The sequence below is a fragment of the Tenrec ecaudatus genome, chromosome 18, assembly GCF_050624435.1.
Source record: "Tenrec ecaudatus isolate mTenEca1 chromosome 18, mTenEca1.hap1, whole genome shotgun sequence".
NCBI classification, from domain to species: domain Eukaryota; kingdom Metazoa; phylum Chordata; class Mammalia; order Afrosoricida; family Tenrecidae; genus Tenrec; species Tenrec ecaudatus.
Window position 1 is genome coordinate 31,233,160 of NC_134547.1, and position 23,970 is coordinate 31,257,129.

Below are 23,970 nucleotides of genomic sequence, written 5' to 3' on the forward strand. Positions count from 1 at the left end.
GAGTAATATCCTGGTTTTGATTCTCTCGTGAACCCTTTCTAACATACTTGGCAGAGAAGAGGGTTAATTACAGTGAGGGAAGCCCGCATTGAGATGGGCTGACAATAGTTACAACTCTGAGCTCAGTCAGAGACTATGAGGATCCACAACTATGAGGAGCTCATACTGAAGACCAGCCGAACCGGGCAGCACTTATCCCTGTAACGCACCAGGTTGCCGTGAGTCACTACCAAAACAGCAATAACGTAGTGAACCCAGGATGGGATTCAGGTCAGCTACTGAGGATAACTCACCTCTCTTTTCTGTTGACTTGGGGATAAAGGTGCTTCCAAACCCAAAACCAAACCCACCGTCATCAAGTTGATTCGAACTCATAGCAACCTTATAGGACAGAGTAGAACTACTCTGGGAGGCTGTCATGAAGCAGACTGCCTCATCATTTACTACAGAGCAGCGGGTTAGTGGCCCAGCGCTTAACTCACTGCACCACCAGGGTTCACTGGAGACACTTTACCATTCCTTACTTAATTCTCATTAATTTCCAAGAAATTACTATAGGGTGTGTGTGTGTGGCTTCCCTGCTACACACATACTTCTGTTTGAAATCTGTCTAAACCTTCCCTCCACTTGCCCCCAGGTGAACTCAGTAGTCTTTCTCTACATTTTAATTTGGCCTTATCCTTACTTTGAAGGTGACATCTGTCACATGTAAATGAAATGATATTTTTTTGCATTCTCTGTTTCTGGATAGTGTGTAGTACTGTGTATACATGTGATAAATATTTAATGAATAAATATAGTTGAACACATACATCCTTCAGACATGTATACACTTTTACCATTTGTCATTCTAATTTATGTTGCTTTGTCTTAAACTGTGTTTTCTAAGGAAGTCAAACCACTGACATACAGATAGATAAGAAAAGACTGATGGTTAAAGATTTCATTTTTCTTGGATCTACAATCAATGTCTATGGAAGCAGCAGTCAAGAAAATGCATTGTGTCAACCTTTTGCAAAAGATGTCTATAAAGTGTTAAAAGGGAGAGAAAGAGAGAGAAAGAGAGAGAGAGGGAGAGAGATAGAGAGAGGGAGAGAGAGAGAATTAAAGAAATGGTTCACCTGATTATCGAGGCTGGCAAGCCTCAAACTCATAAGTCAGAGGTCAGACTGGAAGTTCTCCTGACCCATATAGTTGCAGGGGTTGAACATTTCAGAATCAGCAGCTCACATACCAGGTTGTTAGCTCACTGGGCTGCAGAAGCTGGTGAATCCCAGAAAAAGCAGGCAAACATTGTGCTAGCTAAAGTCACACGCACTGGAGGGCACATGATGGTACGTCACATGCAGACTCCAGAGCAAGGGAGAGCCTTGCCAGAGTATATCTATCTACCTGTCTCTCTATCCATCTGATGCAAGTCACATCCTCAAGGAAACTTGTCAATTGGCAGAATAAGGGTAGGACTAGGATAAGGGTAGGCTTGAGTAAAAGTGTGACTTGAATCATACCCTCTCTTATGACTGTGTCCCAAGATACACCCATATCAATTTTGCCTCCTAAACCCAGAAAATAGAGGACAATTACACAGGATCACAAAATAAAGGATAATCACACAATAATGGGAGTTGTGGACCTAATCAAGTTGACATATAACATTAACCATCACAGTCCACCCCTTGTCAATTTGGCACCTGTACACACCATACATAATTTCCAAATAAAGACAATTATGAAGATTAACCCAAGCCTAACACAATAAAAATTAGCAGGCATCCAACTGAAAACAAACTAGCACCATTTAAAGCTTATATTTATAAAAATATATATTTTTATATACATTTGGGGGGGGGTCAAAAGTTTGAATTAAAAAAAATCCTTTCTAGTCTCTATCTGTAACTATACCTATATGTATATATTCTTCAAAGTGGTATCTTTGCTGTTAACACAAAAGATGTCTTTTCAGCAGATTTGCCCAATGCACTATGTAGTCTGACTTCCTGCCTGCCGCTACCATGGGTGCTGATTGTAGATCCACAAGAAAGGAAATCCTTAACGATCTCAGTCTTTTCTTCATTAATCATGATACTGTTTATTTGGTCTAGTTGTGAGAATTTTTGTCTTTTTTTGTGTTGAGGTGAAATCCACATTAAAGGCTGTAGTCTCTGATCTTCATTAATAAGTGAGATACTCTTGACTTTTAGGAAGGCAGGCTACACCACCTGCATATCACTTGTTGTTAATTAGCCTTCCTACCTTCCGGATGCTGCATTCTTCTTCACTAGCTTGGCTTTTTGGGTTATTTATTCAGTGGACAATTAAATGAGACAGTGAAAAAAATAGACAACATTGATTCCTGCCTTTCCTGAATGTGAGTCATGCAGTATCCCTCTGTACTATTTGAAGGCGTATAATAAAACAAGGAAAAATACTCATAACAATTACACTCCTCAGTTTCCCCACTGGTCCATGGTTGGTCTTCCTGACTTCCTGTCCCACCACTCATTCTGCATTCCTCTGGCCCTCAGCGAGCGCTGAAGTTAGTCATGTTTCTTTGCCTGGTAAGGCAGCCAAACCTTCAGTTCTGAAATGTCTGGGCCATTATTAGTCATATCAGAATTGGGTTGCTGAAGTTTCCTATTGATTTTAATCACAGTGCATGGTAATGCTAAGTCATACTACAGGTTTTCCTACGAGTTTCCAAACAAACTCATGTTTACCTTCATTATGTCATCCCCATTAAATTTCTCCTTGGTAATCAGAATTCGTCCAGCCAATAAGGAGTGACCTCCTTTCAGGACCGTCACAATTTGACCCTCCACACACTCGTCTCTTCTCACTCTCCTTTCTTCATACAGTCACCACGGTTCAGCCCCACCGACTTTCTGTTGGTTCCTCGAAGTTACCATGCTATGTCCCATTGGTGAGCCTTTGCCCTTGATGTCCCAAGGAACTGTCTCCTGAGATCACCGATCCTTCCATCCACATCCTACACATACACACATACTGATTTTCCACATGCTAATCTCCCCTAGCTATTCATGTCTCCACTTCTTTAGGAAGTTCTGCTGATCGCCCAATGGATGACTTCATGTTGATATCATTGTCTCCTTAGCGTGGCCATTAAAGTCTTTTTACACAAGAATTCTGTTTTCACAAGGGGCAAGCCTTGTTTTCAGAAGCAGTGAGGAGCAGGAGATTCTCCAGAGATGTGCTGAATACATGTTATGAATATTCCCTCAGAGTAGATGATTTAAAGTTCTAAAAATAATCGAATGGCCTGACATGTGTGTTCATACACAAGGGAGTTTCAAAAGGTTAGCAGAAAGTTTCATTGCCTTTTCATTCTACTTTTCCGTAAACTTTTTAAAGCCCCACCCCCATATATCTGAGTCAACATTAGTTACATATTCTTACTCTTCTTTGGGAATTCTAACATTTGCCTTTGATATTAGGGTCGATTTTTATCTATACTAGCAAACTCTACTATAGATTCCATAACTAGAAAAAAGTACATAGCAATTCCTCCATGTCTCTTGTGGGGGGAATATAGAAGTCTATGAATGTCAGTCTACATGAGACAATCTGAGGACTATTGATTTGTTGACTCAGCTTCCAGGGGGTAAAACCTTGTGAGTGTCACACTGTGTACATCAACTTTCAAAGGTAATTAATGACTCCCTCATAAAAGTATTAATACAACTTAATTGCATAATTACCCCACTAATAGGGATGCTTAGAGGATGCTAGGGTTCCATATGCTGGTATTTGAGTTAAATTCAATCACTAGCTCCAGGTGACAACCGCTCAGAGACAGAGGTGGTGAATGTAGAAAACATACTGCCTGTTCTATTCTAAGCGGCTTTCAGGATCAGTCTCTGAGCCGAGACTATCGTGAATATTTTGCCTGTACAGGGTTGGTTTAGACACAACACAGGCGTGTTTTATTTTAGAATGTGTGGAGGAGAGAGAAAAATATTAGGCTTTTTTCATAAAGATTTCTGCTCGTGCAAAAAGAAACCCTCTCGTTTTGTGCTTAAAACAACGTAACTGTGACAAACTATCTTCGCCATTCTTTATTTAATTTATTTTTTATAGTTTACAACTCTACCCAATTTCTGATATATCTCCAGTACGGTTATACTATTGATGACTATTGTAGGGAACACGTGGCAAACACCTCTAGTTTATTCACTGTGCCTTTGGGGACTGATTTTTTTAATTCACAATCTGCAGCACAGGGTTTTGACTCTCTACTTAAAGCAGCAATCAAGAGTCTTCTTTTTAATGCACATTTATGGAGAAATGTCTTTAAAATGACTAAGCAGTAGCACTGACATCACACGAATATAAGGAGAAGCTTGCATGTGGCATGTGGATGACTAATGCTCAGGAGACGGCTTTGGACATCCAGACACTGGAAATACTCAACCAAGTAGCTGGATTTCTTAATTTCTGTACTGATGTTTGATACCTGCTGACAGTTTTGTTTGGTTTTTTTTATAAATCCTCGTATGCTTTGTTCAACTCTGGCAAAGAGGGAATGGTTTCTGGGTGATTGTGCAATTCCTGCATCTTGAGTAGGAAATAAAGACATGTCTTCAGGGACTCACAAGCCTATACTTCGGATGTTGGAATAAAAATGATCAGTCAACTCAGGAGAAATAGCTTCTCCAGTTGTGAATACAAAGTTGCTTTCCTTTCCTTGAACTGTAATAGGGTTGGAGAATCATTAGGCAGTGTTCCATGGGGCTGAGTATTCCTGCTGTCTTGATGGGCTCTGTCCCCTGCCCTCCCCTCACTCACTTTACTACTTGTGGCAAGGGCCCAGGTGTCAAGGGCCCCGAGGCACTTCCTGAGGCCAGGCCACCCCCAGGGTTGACTGCTCCTCGTGGCTGCCGTCCAAAGCGCCAAGGCCTCCGGCTCTGAAGTCTGCTCAGCTGGGAATTCAGTGATTCCATCTTAACCACGGTGACTCATGTAGTCTCTGGCACGCTGCGTCTGGGACAAATTTCCCTAACAGGAAGACATATTTTAAATGATTACATGAGTGATGGAAGGTCTCCGAGGGCTCTGAAAGATTTGGAATAACCAACCAGAACTTCCCACACTCATCCCAGGTTGCGCTAGCATTGGAAGGGCTGGTCAGGTCAGATACTCTCAGACTACTGCCAAGAATTCCTCCTTCGGGGCCAGGCATGGACAGCCCAGCAGCAGCGCCCAGTACATCCTAACACTTCTAGGCGCAAGGAGGAGGGGCCATGGTACAACATACAAAAAAATTCTCTTAAGTATCTGTACTCACAGAAGATGATTAGCTGAACTAACTCCAGGGACGGAGGGGGTGGAGGGGCAAGGATAGGGTCGTGGAGCAGCATAAGGACTGCCAGTCATGTGTTCTCACACCCTCCTGTTTCTGTAATTCGGTTGTATCCTCCATGACTTTTCAGACAAAAAGCTCACAGAAACCCAATACACACGGCAAGGAACTGCCCCCACCTTTCGTGGTTGCATCTCAAAACGTCCCCATTCTATCTGTAGCTGTCCTCCTGTCCCCGGAAGGATCACTTCAAAAATCTCTCAAGATTTAAAAATTAAGAAAGGTTTTAAATGCCTTGCTGTTCTGAGACAACTTGCCATCATGTGGTTTCATAGCCTCAAAGCTCCTCAGCCCAGACGCAAATTCCTGGCCCTTCACTAAGCCTGGTCTCTCTTGAGTCTCCGTTTCTTCAGCGCTCAGGGCCCTGCAGTTACTGTTGCCTCCCCCCCACCTGATGCCCAGCTCCGGCTCCGCCCCAGGATGAGCTCCCAGGGAACCCTCTCACCCCTCCTGTGGGCTCTGCTGCAGGGCCAGAATTCCTCAGGTGGAACCTGGCATGCGCTTGCTGACCCCTCTACCTGTCTCCGGATCCCAGTCTGGTCCTGCCCACTCCCGCCCCAGGTATCTCTCCATCCCGAGCTTGGGGACAGCTGTGAGGCTCTAAGTCGGGACCCTGGTTTCATGCTCTCCCCCTGTGGCAGCGCTCACCTCTGTGTTAGACTGCAAGCTGCCTGAGGGCTTGGAACGCCACCCACCTCTGTATGCGTCTCTCATCCCCAGGGAATAAACCATGAAAGCACCGCAGGTAGACGGAACAGATTTGAGGGAACCGTAAGCCAGCGATGCCTGAAGATTGAATCCTTATTTTAGATCCAAGTGAGTTTTTCTGTCAAGGACTCTTTGGACTATGAAAACAGGAACAATTATGGTGTAAATGGACTTTCAAAATAGCAATAATTAGGTAATTAAAAATGTACTTCAGTTTCATTATGGTGTCCATAAAATTCCACCATCGAGAAAAACAAACTATTTTAACATATTTTACTTAATATAATTCATGTATTGTGATTTTTATGTTCCACCTAGTTATGCAATTAAGTAGTACATAGCTATTTCTTACAATTAAACATTGCTAAAATCTGCCGCCGGTTTGGAACACAGAGAATGATCTATTTAACAACTTTTTATGCTAAATAGTAGACACAGTTAACATTATATTCATTTAATTCCATTTTAATTAGTTGAATAATATTGTTTTAAATGTGAATCTAAGCCTCAATAGAGGGGCGCATTACTTAGGTTGTTTTTTTTCAAACTATGTATCTGTAGCCTGTTGAAGCTTCTCACCACAGAAAAGGCCATTCCTCCTGCGCCTTGCCCGCAGAATGGTCTTCCAGTATGACTTGCAGGGTTCTCAGGCATTGGGCTAAATCCATCCCCACAATATATTGTTTAGCAAGAAAGCTTTTCCCCTGGAAGAGTCAGTCCCTGGAGACACTTGGAGTATGTTCCAAGGAGAGGGACAGAGGCTGCCTGGGTCCCTGGATGGACATCGCTACTGTAGGGGAAGCAGCATCGGTGACTCAAACACACTGCCTCTGTCACGCAGGTCCGTGCCCCCCCCCCACCCCAGCATTCAAGGGACAGGAGGCTGGCCTTGGCCTGGCAGGCCTTACTGGGGGCACTCATGCTTGTTGTGGGCTGCTTTCCACGTGACCAGGCTGGCGCTGAAGGTCTGCCTAGTTGGCACAGACAAAGATTCCCTGGGGCATTTCAGTCAAGTTTGGTAGGGAGCAACCACGTGTAGAGGAGCCGTGAAAAGGCCAAGGGAGGAGACGCTCCGTGGACAAAGGCTCTTTGGAGCACAGCCAGCCAGCTGCCACCATGTCAATGGCAGAATTAGGTCGCATCGGGTTCCTTCCCTTGGCTGTCCCTGTCTATGGAGTGTCCTCTCATTTCCATGGTGCTTATGACCATCTCAGCTTGAACCCGAAGCCACCTTAGACTCCAGGCTTGCCTTGGGCCTTCAGCAATTCCAGTGGCTATCGGCCCTGAGTGTGGTCCTGGTCTGGTGTGTGTCGTGACAGTGGCTGAGGTCAGACAGTCAGACGGCACGTGGAGAGGGACGTCATGAGCCCAGTGATGCACCCACCATCAGGAGACCCAATGTGGTTGCAGACTGTGCCTCGACTGCCTGCCACTAACCCCACTCTGGCAGTCAGCCCACGACAAGGGTTCCTATGCTCCAGGCACAGCGAACCCAGTTCCAGTATTCGTACCAACCCTGAATGTTGCATGTGATTGTCCTAATGCCGCAGAAGAGGAAAAGGACACTCACATGTCTAGGGCGTAGTTGTTGCATTTGTTCACTCAATCAATTGCTTCTCCTGGTCATAGGACCTTGATTTCCCCTGCTAGGTCCTCTTTCCATGCATACAGTATTAGCTGACTTCATTTCCTGGTTGCGAGTCCTCCTTTTGCTAAGATATGGGCAGGTGACAAATCTAGGCCAACTGGACTTGCTCTTAAGGATCCTAAATGTTGAGCGGAGGGAGAGTAAGATGGATGATGATTGGCACAGATTCACTCCATTACCGTGTTAGCAGGGGCTGCATGAATTGCTGAAGCTAGAGCCTTGAAGTTGACCAGTCCTTGCCCTTTTGAAATGTCCCCCTGGCATTAATTCCCTAAACCAGTGGTTCTCAGCCTTCCTAATGCCATGACCCTTTCGCACAGTTTCTCATGTGGTGGTGACCCTCCAACCACACAACTATTTTCATTGCTACTTCACAGCTGTAATTTTGCTACTGTTATGAATCGGGCGACCCCTGTGAAAGGGTCGTTTGATCCCCAAAGGGGTCGGGACCCACAGGTTGAGAACCACTGATAATACATACCCTTCTATATACATTCCCCCCCTTAAATATACATTCCCCCCTTAAATTAAACAGTTGATTTCTGTTGCTTAGAACCCCAAATCCCTAGTTGATTGAGAGGTTATCTGACAGGGAGTTACTGAGCACCTTTTCCGAGTAAGGCTTACCCCTGAGCTAGGGATTCAGCTGAGAGAAGGATAGAGCAAGTTTCTCTCGTCAGCCAAGACGGGCATTCATTCGTCACACTTGTGGTTGTGTGTTAGAGCATGGCGTTTGTGGGCGGGCATGTGCAATGCCATTCTATGGCTTCTCTTAGCTTCACGATCAAAACCCCAATGCCTGGCAACCCTTTTCACATCACCAGGCCTTCTCCGCCAGGCAGTTCTGGCACCTCCAGGTGGACAAGCTCAGTGGCTGCACCTCCCAGGGCCCAGGCTCCACTGCCCGAGGACATGCTGCGCTGCCTTTCACAGACCTCAGGTCCTCTCCACAGCGTGCCTGGGCTTTAGCCCAATGGACTCTCCGCTCATTGCCCTGAACTGTATAATGACCCGAAACTTGGGTGCAGGAGAACCATTTCCTCAGAAATGTCTCCATCCAGTTTCCAATCCTTGGGGACCTGGTGAGAGTAGTTGGTTAAAGCCCAAAGAGAAGCCCATGGTGAGTCAAGAGATTTGACCTAGTTCACTGAGCACAAGATTCAATTGTGATTTAGGCAATTCAGTCCCCCCCTCTCCAAATCGTGGTTTCACTTCATGCTAATTGGGAAATTGTCCCCACCATCTCTAGGTCCCTGTTGCTTTCACACTTTCTAAACAGCTTCTGTCTAGGGGAAGGCCTGGGGCGAGAGAGAAGAAAGCTGCTCCCCCACCTGGCCTGAGTGTCCAGAGCGGCACAGAAAGCGTTAAGCTCTGTCGCACTTTGCAGCATTCACAAAAACGTGTGTACTTTAGCTTCTAATAAAAAAATCAAGCAGGTATGAATAGCAATAAAATTGCTCAAAAATTGTTCAAATTGAAGGGAAACAATTGGAACTGGATTTGGAGAGATAATGTTTAGCTAAGCAAGCTATAATGTTCTGTTATTTCAATCAGCATTGTAAAGTAATTTAAATGATGCAGGAAGAGACTTTTATACTTTTAATATATAATCACTTTTTTCTCTATGCATTCATCACAAGGCATTTCATGTTAATGATTCTATGGCTGGTGATAGACACCAGTAATAATCGTCTCCTGCCTGCTCCACGTTTATGTTTGAACTTTTTAGAGTTGACTCTTTTTCCTGCTCTTAACTACTAGTCTTAAATTAAAATTCACACAATTTTTCAAGAAAACTCGTGTTGGTAAATGTGTCAAGGATAAATTTTTTTTAATGGGAAGTTAGGACATTTCCCCAATACCAGTTCTTCTATAGAGCTGGACCCTATGTCAGGGGTCACCTGGTAAGCACACTTGGCTCCAGAAATTCAAGAGAGGAATGTGCTTCTCCATTTGTAATGCTCCTCTGGAAAGAGATGGACTTCTCTCACTGCACAGCCGTGCGGTCTGTGTTCAGCAAGGCTTACTGAGCATGGGAGGTCTTGCCTGAATGAACGCCAAAGAGCGAGGCCACCCTCTTACCCAGCCTGTTACCATTATCTAGTGACCGTCTTAGATAGCTAGTTTTTAAAGAGTAACTTAAAATTTTCTGGCTCCTATCTTAATTTTTATCATGCTTTTATGTCCAACCTAGGCAAGGGGATAACAGAGAGCTTAGGGACATCTTGTGGTTTCTTAATCAGTAATGTTAGAATCCCAAAGATCGCGGGAGCACAGTCTTGTCCCTGCAAAGCACCCCTGACCTCTCCAAATCAACGCAACACCATGCTTTTGTTCTCTCTTTCCTTGCCCAGGTCCGTGAGAAAATATGCAAATCCTAGCCCCTCTCTGTCCAGTTTCTCTAAGAACACTGCATGGAACTGGCTCTGGGTCCTCAGACCATGTGACCATTATCTCCAAATGAGACAACTCCTAGTCAGTCCTCTTTCTTTTGGGGCCGTTGCATTAAGAGGGGCAAGAGACCTGAGGGTCTGGTGGTCAGGTAGAGAGATGGTGCCAGACTGGGGACCTGGGAGCTTCTGTTTTGGGTGGAGTCTGCTGCAGACTGGGGGTCTGGAAGTCATTTCTCTCTGACGGGGCAGAGCTGGATTGGAAACAAAAGGCAGACACTGGGCTGGCATTTTCAGGAACATCTGGTGTCAGGCTGCTCTCTGAGTGGTGGTCTTGGTCTAGCGCCTGCTGTGGAGCTAAGAAAGAATAGAAGGTCCTTGACTGCTGGTGGAAGCACCTGAGTCCCTCCTCTTGATCTCTGGGGTGCGTAGGAGGTGGGGGGAAATGATCAACCTGTCAATGCCCATCCAGAGCAGGGAAAGCCATTAAGATCCACAGCAGTGTTTTCCAGAGTGGAGCACACCACCCTCCGGAGTGTGCTGGCATAATGCAGAGGGGGCTGCAAAAGCAGATTCCCACACTTTATCCTGGATTCTGGGCTCTACGTCAGCATTTTGTCATTGCAAGGGGCTGCTGACAACTTTTTTTTTCTCCTGAAAAGGGGTAGTGGAAGCTGTGGATTAGAGGAAACAGTAGGTGATAAATCATAATTTCTGCATCGTTGGCAGATTGTATAAGGCACTTAGCAAAAAACCTTGCAAATTGGGGATGCTCAATAACAGATCATGGGCCCCAATCCCAACTATGTGGACAGCTGCCCCTCCCCCTGAAGAGTTTGTTTCAGAGGACAGCACTGAAGCTGCAGCTCTGGGAGAAAGACATGTCTGATCAGAGCACACGGGAGCAAATGGAGGGGGAGAAAGGGAGAGTGGAGCACATCGTGTCCCACCAACCCTTGAGGACGATATTCCCACTCAGAGCAGCCAATCCACAGAGAAGACCACATGGCTGGCCCCACTATGAGACGCGACAACACTAACTGACCTATAGCCCTACAGGGGACAACACTGGAGACACAATGTGGGAATTGCGCTCCATCTGATCCCACTACACCAAGGCAAAACACTAAAGGCATGCAACAGAACAGCAAATGGAACAGAGCAATGAAGTCCCCAGGGAATACCAAAAATAGACTTTGGGGCCAAGGCTTGGCACCCCATAAGACTCAACCAGAAAATACTTTTAAAGGTCAACAAACAGTCCTTGAACCAACTACAAGCTTTTCTTTCTATTTTTGGTCATTGGCTTGTTGTTGTTTTGTTGCTTTGTTTTGTTGTGTCTTGTTTTTGTGCATGCTATTATCTCTGCAGATCTGTCTAAATAAGATAGACTGGATGAACAATCTGGAGGAGAAAACAATGGGAACGATGGTTCTAGGGGACCTAGGAGAGGGGGAGGTGGGGAGAAAGGAAGTGGTGTTAACAAACCCAGGGAAAAGGGAACAATAGGTGATCCAAATTGGAGGTGAGGAGGGTGTAGGAGGCCTGGAAAGGTGTGACCAAGGGTGATGTAACCGAGAGGAATTACTGAAACCCAAATGAAGGCTGAGCATGACAATGGGACAAGAGGAAAGTCAAAGAAAATAGAGGAAAGAACTAGGAGGCAAGGGGCATTTAGAGAGGTCTTAATGAAGGCATGTATATATGCAAATATATTTATATATGAAGGTGGGGAAATCGATCTGTGTGCACATATTTATAGGTTTAGTATTAAGGTAGCAGATGGACATTGGGCCTCCACTCAAGTACTCCCTCAATGCAGGAACACTTCGTTTAATTAAACTGGTATTCCATGATGCTCATCTTCCTAACACGATTGCTGAAGACAAAGCGGGTGCATAAGCAAATGTGATGAAGAAAGCTGATGGAGCCCAGTTATCAAAAGATATAGCATTTGGGGTCTTAAAGGCTTGAAAGTAAACAAGCGGCCATCTAGCTGAGAAGCAACAAAGCCCACATGGAAGAAGTGCACCAGCCTATGTGATCATGAGGTGCTGAATGGATTAGGTATCAGACATCAAAGAACAAAAAGTTAAGTCCTGAATGAGGGGGAATGCAGACTGGGGACCCAAGACCCATCTGTAGGCAACTGGACATCCCCTTACAGAAGGGTCACGGTGAGGAGACAAACCAGTCAGGGTGAAGTAAAGCAATGATGAAACATACAACTTTCCTTTAGTCCCTAACTGCTCCCCCAGCCACCGCCACTATCATGATCCCAATTCTACCTTACAAATTTGGCTAGACCAGAAGATGTACACTGGTACAGATAGAAACAGGGAATCCAGGACAGATGACCCCTCAGGACCAGTGCTGAGAGTGGCGATACCGGGAGGGTGGAAGGAGGGTGGGGTGTAAAGGGGGAACCGATTACAAGGATCTGCACATAACTTCCTCCCTAGGGGATTGACAACAGAAAAGTGGGTGAAGAGAGATGTCAGACAGTGTAAGATATGATAAAATAATAAGAGGAAGCAGGGATGGAGGGAGAAATGAGGAGCTGATACCAAGCGCTCAAGCAGAAATCAAATGTTTTGAGAATGATGAAGGCAACAAATGTACAAATGTGCTTGACACAATGGATGGATGGATGGATTATGATAAGAGTTTACAAGCTCCCAATAAAATGATAAAAAATAACTGAGATCATGGAAGGACAATCGTGTTCAGAACAATCTAGAGAGAAGACCAGGAAGACTATGAATGAAATTTTACTGGCTTACCTCCAGAAACTGTGAAGGACACAGCTACACTGCTCAGAAAGCTGAGCTCTATCAAAGCTGCCTCATGATGACAAAACCCACAGCATCCAACTGTCCAAAAGCACGTGCTAACTCCCTCCTGTGGAAGAGTGCCCTCAGAAAGGTCTAGGGGAGGGCAGGCTCTGTCTTACTCTGGGGTAGGCTGTGGCTGGTGCATTATTCAGCAAGGGCAGTGCATCAAGCAACAAGTGAGTACATATAAATGGAAGACAGGCAGAATACAGAGGGAACTGTGTTAGTCTGGTTTGACTAGAGAAAAAAATCCAGGACACTTATATATATGTAAGAGAGAGCTTTATATAAAAGAGTAATTGTATATATATATATTTTTTATTTTAACAATTTATTGGGGCTGATACAATTCTTTTCACAGTTCATACATATACATAAATCAATTGTATAAAGCACATCTGTACAGTCTTTGCCCTAATCATTTTTTTCTCTTTTCTTCTTTTACATTTTATTAGGGACTCAAACAACTCTTACCACAATCCATACATATACATACATCAATTGTATAAAGCACATCCATACATTCCCTGCCCCAATCATTCTCAAGGCATTTGCTCTCCACTTAAGCCCCTTGCATCAGGTCCTCTTTCCCCCCCCCTCCCTCCCCATTCCCCCCTCCCTCATATGCCCTTGGTAATTTATACCTCGTTATTTTGTCATATCTTGTCCTATCTGGAGTCTCCCTTCCCCCCTTCTCTGCTGTCCCTCTCCCAGGGAAGAGGTCACATGTGGATCCTTGTAATCAGTTCCCCCTTTCCAACCCACTCACCCTCCACTCTCCCAGCATCGTCCCTCACACCCTTGGTCCTGAAGGTATCATCCACCCTGGATTCCCTGTACCTCCAACCCTCATATGTACCAGTGTACAGCCTCTGTCCTATCCAGCCCTGCAAGGTAGAATTCGGATCATGGTAGTTGGGGGAAGGAAGCATCCAGGATCTGGGGGAAAGCTGTGTTCTTCATCGATACTACCTCACACCCTAATTAACCCATCTCCTCTCCTAAACCCCTCTATGAGGGGATCTCCATTGGCCGACACTTGGGCCTTGGGTCTCCACTCTGCACTTCCCCCTTCATTTAATATGATATATATACATATATACACATACATATATACATATAAACATATATACACATACATACACACACTTATATCTCTTTTTTTTTTGCATGATGCCTTATACCTGGTCCCTTGGGCACCTCGTGATCGCCCTGAGTAATTGTATATTAAGAAAACATCCCGGTGTGCCTGCCAGAGCTCAGCGCTCGCATGTCAATCCAGCGCAGCGGATCCGAGCGGAGACACGCGGACTCATCCCGAGGGCATCGCCGGGACCATGGAGAGCCAATGAGTTGGGAAACAGATTCACATTTGAAGATTACCAGAAGACAGCTGAATGGCTTCTGTCCCACACCAAGCACCGACCTCAAGTGACAGTGATCTGTGGTTCTGGCCTAGGAGGTCTGGCTGAGAAAGTAACTCAGGCCCAGGTCTTTGACTACAGCGAGATTCCCAACTTCCCCCGAAGTACAGTTCCAGGACATGCTGGTCGGCTGGTGTTTGGCTTCCTGAATGGCAGAGCCTGTGTGGTGATGCAGGGCAGATTCCACTTGTACGAAGGCTACCCCCTCTGGAAGGTCACATTCCCAGTGAGGGTTTTCCGGCTTCTGGGTGTGGACACCCTAGTGGTCACCAACGCAGCTGGAGGACTCAACCCCAAGTTTCAAGTTGGTGATATCATGCTGATCCGTGACCATATCAACATGCCTGGTTTCTCTGGCCAGAATCCTCTGATAGGCCCCAATGAGGAGAGGTTTGGAGTTCGTTTCCCTCCCATGTCTGATGCCTATGACCGGGATCTGAGAAAGATCGCTCACAAAACCTGGAAACAAATGGGGGAACAACGAGAACTACAGGAAAGCACCTACGTGATGTTGGCGGGTCCTAACTTTGAGACTGTGGCAGAGTCTCGTCTCCTGCAGAAGTTGGGGGCAGATGCTGTTGGCATGAGCACGGTCCCCAAAGTTATAGTAGCACGGCACTGTGGACTTCGAGTCTTTGGCTTCTCCCTCATCACCAACAAGGTGGTCCTGAATTACGAGAGCCTGGAAAAGGCCAATCACGAGGAAGTCCTAGCAGCGGGCAAACAAGCTGCACAGAAATTGGAACAGTTCGTCTCCCTTCTTATGTCCTGCATCCCTCCCCCTCACAGTGCCAGTTGACCAGCCGCTGCCTTATGGAATCCAACTAGCTGCTACCCACTTTGTCCCTCTTGCGAGGTCACCTTCCTTGTCCTTAAGGTCATCGCAGAGAGGAGAGGATCGTTTCCACTTCTCCCACAAGACCCTTCTGGTGCCAGATTCTCTTTAGCTCAGCTGTTTTTCTGAATCCATTTCCATCCCCGATCTTTCCCACACTGGAGTCCACCCCCTAACCCATCTGTGCGTGTGCCCAGGGTCTGACGTGGGCCTTTGAACTTGGCACAGTAACTAGCGCTCACTTTTTGGAGTAATGCTCTCACATTCCTAGGGGCTGGGTTCTGTCATCCCCAAAACACTGGAGACCACACAAGAACCAGCCCAGTACCTCTTATGACTTTTAACATTGTGCTTGAATAATAAAAAGAAGGAAAAAAAAAAAAAAGAAAACATCCGAGTCCAGTCCTGATCAAGTCCATAAGTTAGATATTAGCCCATATGTCCAATATCAATTCATAAATTCCTCATCACACTCGCGCAACCACATGCAATGTTGTTGAGTGCAGGAAGATCACAGTCCAGTGAGTGGAAAGTCTTGTGACTCAAGTGGCGGTGGAAGCTCTTATCTATGGTGTGGGTCTCCAAGTGGCTCCTCCAACTACAGGACTCTGGTTCCATCAGCGTAGGTCCATATGTCTTTTCAGCAGGAAGACAAAGCAGAGAAAGCCTGGGGCTGACCTCTAAGGAGCTATTCATCTCCATTGTGCCTCCAAATGAGGTCATCAAGCTGCGACTTGATTGACAGGCCAAACTCCACCCCTTTGCGCTTAACAATCTCAAGTTGACACTAGATTATGTAATTGCCATAGGCACAGACTGTAATCTGGACATCTATAGGATATGACTTTGAAAAATCTGCAAGATAAAAAATGAAACCAAAAAACAATTGCAAAAGAGACACAATGAGAGACGTCAGGTATTTGGACCAGCCAAGATGGGAGGGAACTTTGTCAACATCACAGGAATTTTTATTGAGATCTCAGAAAAACCATATACTAGAAGCCTTTCATTTTTTTAGAAATCATTTTATTGGGGTTCTTATCACAATCCATACATACATCAATTGAGTAAAGCACCCTTATACATTTGTTGCCCTCATCATTCTCAAAATTCACCTTCCCCTTGGGTTCCTGGAATCAGCTCATTTTCCTTTTTTTGCTCCCCCTCCCTCCCCGCTCCCCCCTCCATCATGAACCCTTAATAATTTATAAATTATTATTTTATCGTATCTTACACTGCCCGGCGTCTCCCTTCATCCACTTTCCTGTTGCCCATCCCCCAGAGAGGAGGTTATATGTAGATCCCCGAAATTGGTTCCCCCTTTCTACCCCCACTTCCCTCCTGGTATCGCCACTCTCACCATTGGTCCTGAGGGGTTCATCTGTCCTAGATTCCCTGTGTTTCCAGATCCCAACTGTACCGCTGTGCATCCTCTGGTCTAATCAGGTCCGCAAGGTAGAATTGGGACCATGATAGTTGGTGGGGAGGAAGCGTTTAAGAACTAGAGGAAGGTTGTGAGTTTCATTATTGCTACACTGAACCCTGAGTGACTCATTTCCTCCATAATACCCCTCTGCAAGGGATGTCCAGTTGTCTACAGATGGGCATTGGGTCCCCATCGTGCGCTCCCCTCATTCACGATATGATTCCGCCCCCTCCCCCTTCCCCTGCGCCTTTGGTGCTTGAAACCTGGTCCCCTTGGCCCTTCATGATCACACATGTTGGTGTGTTGCTTCCATGTGGGCTTTGTTGCTTCTGGGCTAGATGGCTGCTTGTTTACTTTCAAGCCTTTAAGTCCCCAGATGCTATATCTCTCAATAACCTGTCACCATCAGCCTTCTTCTTCACACTTACTTATGCACACATTCGTCTTCAGCGTTTATGTGGGGAAGGTGATCACACAATGATGATTTTTGTTCTTTGGTGTCTGCTACCTGATCCCTTGAACACCTCATGTTCACTTAGGCTTGTGTGCTTCTTCCCTGTGGGCTTTGTTGCTTCCGAGCTAGATGGCTGCTTGTTTGCCTTCAAGCCTTTAAGACCCCAGATGCTATATCTTTTTGATAGCCGGGCACCATCAGCTTTCTTCACCACGTTTGCTTATGCACACGTCTGTCTTCAGCGATCATGTCGGGAAGGTGGGTATCATGGAATGACCATTTAGCTGAGCAAGGTGCTAACCTTATTTCATTTTTATCTCCTTTCTAAACATCTTTTGTTTGTTTTAAATTATTTTATTGGGGGCTCATACAACGATGATCAAAATCCACACATACATCAATTGTGTCAAGCGTATGTGTACATTTGATGCTCTCATCGTTCTCAGAATATTTGTTCTCCACTTAAGCCCTTGATATCACTACCCATTTCCCCCTCCTGCCCTGCTCCCCTCTCCCTCTTGAACCCGTGATAATTTATAACTCATTATTATTTTGTCATGTTCCCTTTTTCCTTACTCCCTAACCTGCTTTTAGTCTAATAAACTTACTGTTCCATTTTATCTCTCAGTTTGGTCTTTATCTATGATTCTTTGATTCATTATTGTAGATGGTGACCTAAAGATGAGACTGCGCATTCTGGATTTATCCCAGAGCGCCGTGAATTAACATACTAAAGCACTTCACCTGGGCTGAAGCCTTTCCCAAAGCACACTTCCGTCATTTCTCTTTAGGAGCATTGTTGTCGCACATTTTATTTCTATGTGTTATACACCTTCATACAGTGTAATTGTTTGTAATCAAACCAGGGGAGTGTCTAATGGAATAAAAGGAGAAAAATAGCCATTCCTGTCTGCTTGTTTGAAATGAGTGTGTATGTCATATAAGAATCCAACTCTGTTTCCGTCTGACTTTCCCCTTTTTATAGCCACAAAGACCAACATTGAGATGTGATGGGGAACAGTCTGCAGAGTTTTTAAAGCTTGGAGCTATATCAGGGATCCACATGTGACCTCCTCCCTAGGAGATGGATGGCAGAGAAGGGGGTGAAGGCAGACTCTGGATAGGGCAAGATATCACAAAATAACAATCTATAAATTATCAAGGGCTCATGAGGGAGGGGGGAGTCAGGAGAGAGGGGGAAAAAAGAGGACCTGATGCAAAGGGCTTAAGTGGAGAGCAAATGCTTTGAAAATGATTAGGGCAAAAAATATACAAATGTGCTTTATACAATTGATGTAGGTATATGTGTGGATTGTGATAAGAGTTGTATGAGTCCCTAATAAAATGTTAAAAAAAACTTCTGTTTTTATATATTGAGATATATTTTTAATTGTTCCCCTTTGTGGAGTTGTACTGCTTATAAGTAAAACATGTTCTATGAGGTTGTTACACAGCCTATCTCATCAAATCCAACCAGGAACAGTATTCCATGAAAGCCTCTGTGTATGTTGTTCTTTTTCACCCCCTACCCTTCCTCCCGCCACAGTTTCCTCTCCCTCCCCTCTGTCCACTCACACCCCTGCCTCTGATGCCAGGGCTCAACCATTTTTCTTTTGAATTTTTGTTCATAATAATGATGTCATAAAATATTTCCCATGTCTTAAGGGGTTTGACAAATTTGTCATTGTTTTCTTAAGGATGCATAATAATCTATTACATGAATGTACCAGAGATTTTGTTTATCCATTTCTCTATAGCAACAATTTTTGGCTGTTTCCATCTTTTTGCTATTATAGAGATTGCTGCAATAAACATAGGTGTACATATGTCTGTTCATGTTTTATTCTTTATTTGTTTCTTCTTATACCAATTAGAGGTGGTGTTTGTCTGGGTTGACTAAAAAAACAAATGCCACAGACACTCATATGTATGTAATAGAGAACTTTATATCAAAGAGTAATTGTATAATTAAGAAAACACCCCAGCCCAGCCCAGATTAAGTCCATAAATCCATTATTAGCCCCTATGTCTGATACCAGTCCAAAATTTCCTCTTCAGACTCACACAACACATGCAATGATGCCAAATGCAGGAAGATCACAGGTCAGAGGGTGGAAAGTCTTATTGATCCAATGGTGGTGGAAGCATCTCAGCACTGTCTCAGGTCTCCACATGGCTCCTCCAGATCCAAGCCTCTGACTGCCATCAGCATAGCTCCATATGGCTTGTCAACAGGAATGTCTCATGCAGGGACATTCCTGGCCTGCCTCCCATGAGTTACTTATCTCCTTAGCACCTCCAAACTAGGTCATCAAGCTGCGACCTGATTGACAGGCTTAACTCCACCCCTTCACTCTTAATAGTTTACAATAGATAATGTAACTACCCCAGAGAGATTTCAGCATCATAATTTATTTGTATTTCATTTATTTAAGGAAGTGCCAAACTATTTTCCATAGTGGTTATACAATTCTACAATCCCAACAGCAATCTATAAGCATTTTAATCTCTCCACATCCTCTCTAGCATTCATTATTATCATTGTTTTTAATTTTGCTAAGAGTATCAGCGTGAAGTGCTATTTTATTGTTGTTTTAATGATTGCCAATGGATGACAGCATTTCTTCATATAGTTGTTGGCTGCCTGAATGTCATCTTTGGTAAATTATCTATTCACATCTTGCATATATTTTTGATGGGGTGACTGTTATTTGAATTATGGTGTTGTAGTTTTCTGAAATTTTCCCTGTAGTTGATATATCATTGCCAAATATTTTGCCCCATCTGTGGGGTCTGTTTTAATTCTTTTGATAAAGTCTTTTGATGTACATAAATTTTGTATTTTTAGGTCTTATTCCTTGCTTTTCTCCTGGAGTGTGGTTATTTTTCATCATGACCAGTAGGGTATGCACCCCTTGTATTAGGTCCCTATGTAGTTTGCCTTGCTTTTTTAAATTGAAGATCAATATGGTGCTAGGGTTTATAGTTAAGCCTGTAACTCATTTTGAATTCATTTTGTACATGGTGTGAGGTATGGGTCTTGTTTCAATCTTTTGCAGGTGGAGATTAAAGTTTTCCAATACCATTTATTGAAAATAATGTGTTCTAGTGCTTTATCCAAGATCAGTTGTCTGTAGGTGCTTGGTTGTAATACTCAGTTCTCAATTTTAACTCATTGGTCCTCGTGTCTATTGTGGTACCATAATGAAGCTGTTTTGATTACCATGACTATATCGTAGGTTTTAAAATCTGGGAGGAAAGGTCTCCTTCCCACTTTGTTTTGTTTTCAGTAGGGTTTTGCTTATCCTGGGTCTCTTCCCTTTCCAGATAAAGTTGGGGATTAATTTTTCCATTTCTTTGAAAAATTGTCTTGGGATTTGGATTGGAATTGCATTGAATTTATGAAGTAGTTTTGATAATATTGACATTTTCATTGTATTTTGTTTTTCTACCGGGGAATATGGGACATAGTTCTATGTAGTTTCTCATAGACATATTTTAATGTTTTCTTTGTATAAGTCTTTTATTTCTCTAGTAAGATTTATTTATAGATACTTTATATTTTGGGTAGTTATTGTAAATTATATTGTTCTTCTGATTTCTTTTTTCAGTGTCATCTTGAATGTACAAGAATTCAATTCATTTCTCTAGATTGATCTTACAGCCTACTGTGTTGCCCAGATTTTCAATTAATTAAAAAGAATTTAATTTGGACTCTGGCGTTTTCTCTGTCTGGACTGCCCTGGTGGTGCAGCAGGCATGTGTTGGGCTGCAATCTGCATGGTCAACAGCTCAAACCCACCAGCAGCTCCATGAGAGAGAGACTGGGCTCTCCACTCCCTTAAACAAGCTACAGCCTCGGAACCCACAAGGGTCATTAGGAGTGGGCACTGATGCGACGGCTGTGAGCAGGGATACACACACACACACACATGTTTACACACACATACATGTTTACACACATACACATATTTAATTCTTTCCCAATGTTAGGTTTGCCATTGGTTTATTTATTTTGTTAATTTTTTAAAAGACCTAACTCCTTATTTTGTTTTTAAACTTTCTCATTCACTTATTGCTGTTCTGATCGTTATTATTTCTTTTCTTCTCTTCATGTCTGAGGATCTGCTTGCTGTAATTGTTCTAATTGCTGTAGTTAATGTATCAGAGTGTTGATTTTAATTCTTGCTTCTTGTTTGCTGTGCACACTTATTGCTGCGGACTGCCCTCTGAGCAGTGCTTTTGCCATGTCTCTGAGATCTTGCGACGCTGTATTTTTGTTTACATTTGATTCTAGGAACACTTTTTTATTGCGCTCTTTCTCTCTTCAATTTCCCAGTGGCTTTTCAATAAGTGATGGTCAGTCCATGTATTTGGCTTTTGGGAGTTAGTTGTTCTATGATTGGCTTATGATTGTACAGCATTGCAATCTGAAAATGCGGGTAGTTTTATTCTGATGTTTGCAAACTTGTTTATGGCTGCTTAATATTCTAAAATGTGATCTATTTTGGAGTAGGTTCTAAGTGCACTAGGAAAATGTAAAAGATGCTTTGTTGGCTGAAGTGTTCTGTGAGTGTCTAAAATGGGGGTCAAACCCAAGGAAGACGCGGGCCATTTGATGCAACGGGCAAGATTCACACGGGCCACATCACATTTACAAACGTTGTTCAATTGATATTTTGAAGTGAGGATTCAAGATTATGGATAGGATAATTGAAACACTATATAATAGCTTTTATGTAAACATTTATTTAATTTAATGCATTCATAAAACTAAAATTATTCTTTTTTACCTGAAACTTGCCAGCGCTTTCCTCCTACCTGTTAAGTTCTCTTACCTCTGACAGTATTTTGTGACCGGAAAACCGAATAAAGTAACTCATAAAAACACAGAACGTTGGACAGCTGACAAACGTGATGCACCATCATAATGGCTTCCCTCTAAAAATGTGAACCAGCGCTGCCACTAGGTAGATTTCATAACAGCACAGCCCAGCGCGCTCTTTTTCACCTTTTCGCTATTGGGATCTGTTTACATGACGTGACGCTGAGAGTGGCAGACATATCGCTTCCAAACGTCGTCGTGGGAACGTAGTCAGCGTGTTTAGACACGTCCCCAGGCCCCCAGGGAAGGCACTGGGCCACGTGTCTACTCGTCTCCAGTAGTTAAAGGGTTAACGATGGAATTGTGTGTGCGATATTGCCTCGATCTCACCTAAGCGCTATTTTCTTCATAACAATTCTTTCTATTTTCATTTTATTCAGAGCATCGAGGGCCACAAAAATTACCTCGGGGGCCACCACCTGTGCTCAAAGATCAAGTTAATTGTGTGTTAGTTTTTCTGTATCTGTTGATTTTCCTTCTAGTTGATGGATCTTTGCTTAAAAGTGATGTATTGAAATCTCCTAGAATTGTATTATGGTCTATTTATTTTTCTGTTGTCTTCAAAGCGGACTTGTTATCTGTAATCCCTTATTTTGGTTTGTCTAGCTGTTTCATGGTGTGTATTATTTAAGTAGGATGTTTTCTTCTCCATAATACTGGGGTTTTTTTTTTGTAATTTTAAATTCGATGTGTTGTTGATTCTCTGGCCAACGAACGTCTTTTGATATTTTTTGTTTTTTTTGTTTATACAAATTCCTTTAGATTTTCTTTATCTGAAAATGACTTTATTTCACCCGTACATTTGAGGGAGAATTTTGTTGGATATGGGATTCTTGGTTGGAGAGATTTTGTTTTCTTTCACAATTTTGAATATATGAATCTATTGCCTTCTTGTCTACATGATTTCTGTAGAACAATCTGAGTTCACCCTGCTTGGCTTGCCTTAAATGTGATTACTCTTTTCTCCATACTGCTTTCAGGAGTGTTTCATTTTCTGTAATATTAGAAAGTTTAATAATGTGCCATGATGATTTTCTTTTGGGATTGAGTCTGTTTGAAGTTCTCTGGACTATTTGAATAGTTATTTTGTGTTCTTCCATAATATTAGAGAAATTCTCCGTTACTACTTCCTCAGCTATTTTCTCTGTGGTTAATATTTGTTCTCTCTTTTGTGGGATATTTATCAAACATGAGTTGTTCCTTTGATAGTGTCTCATAGAATTATCAGATTTTCTTCAGCTTTTTTGGGTCTTTTAAAAAAACTGATTATTGTTATTTATTCATTTTTGGTTTGTTTTGTGTGTGTGTGGGGTGGTATTTTGGTCCCAATAGATTTGTCTTTGAGATCATGGTTCCTTGATTCCATTCTTCAATTCTTCTGTTTTGTTTTTTCAAAATGTCATCCCGTTCTAATATTTCAGTGCTGGCCTTTTGAATTTCTAGTTGGAGTTGTTGAATTGGTTCTTTGTGAATTTTTTTGGATGAGTCTTGTAGTTTCTTCTTGAGTTCTTGTAGATTCTCCTCTGTTTTTTCTGAATTTCTACAGCTTTTTTCCTCCACTCGTTTAAAGTAGCTGGAGATGATTGTCCTAATCTCCCTCATGGGAGAATCCAAAGTTTCCTCCTCCAAGACCACCTCTGGGTTTACATCTGTATGCATTATGTTTAATTGAGCTGTTTTCTCTGTTTCTGGATGTGCACATTGACTGTTGTTCTCAAGTCATAGCATGTTGTTGTTGTCTTGTTTCATTTAATTTGTCACTGGACATAAAAAAAAAGTCCCCAAACACTTATTAAAGAACCAGATCATCAAAGGTGGCCAGGCAGTTAGGCACTTGCTTAACCCCAGCAGGAGCCAAAGACAGAACACAATTGACTTTTGCCTCTGTCAAAATCCAGGTTTGGAGCTGGCTCCTAAGTCCCCAGGGAGTCCCAGGCCATAATCAACATACACAACATGCCAAGGGAGAAAGAGATTACCTGAGGCAAT

At 43.3% G+C, this 23,970-nt stretch overlaps 1 pseudogene; it reads left to right on the forward strand.

Moving 5' to 3' along the window:
• The window catches only part of LOC142431687 (purine nucleoside phosphorylase pseudogene), a 62,529-nt pseudogene extending 47,334 nt beyond the window's left edge, over nucleotides 1–15,195 (forward strand).
• The last annotated feature ends 8,775 nt before the right edge of the window (nucleotides 15,196–23,970 follow it).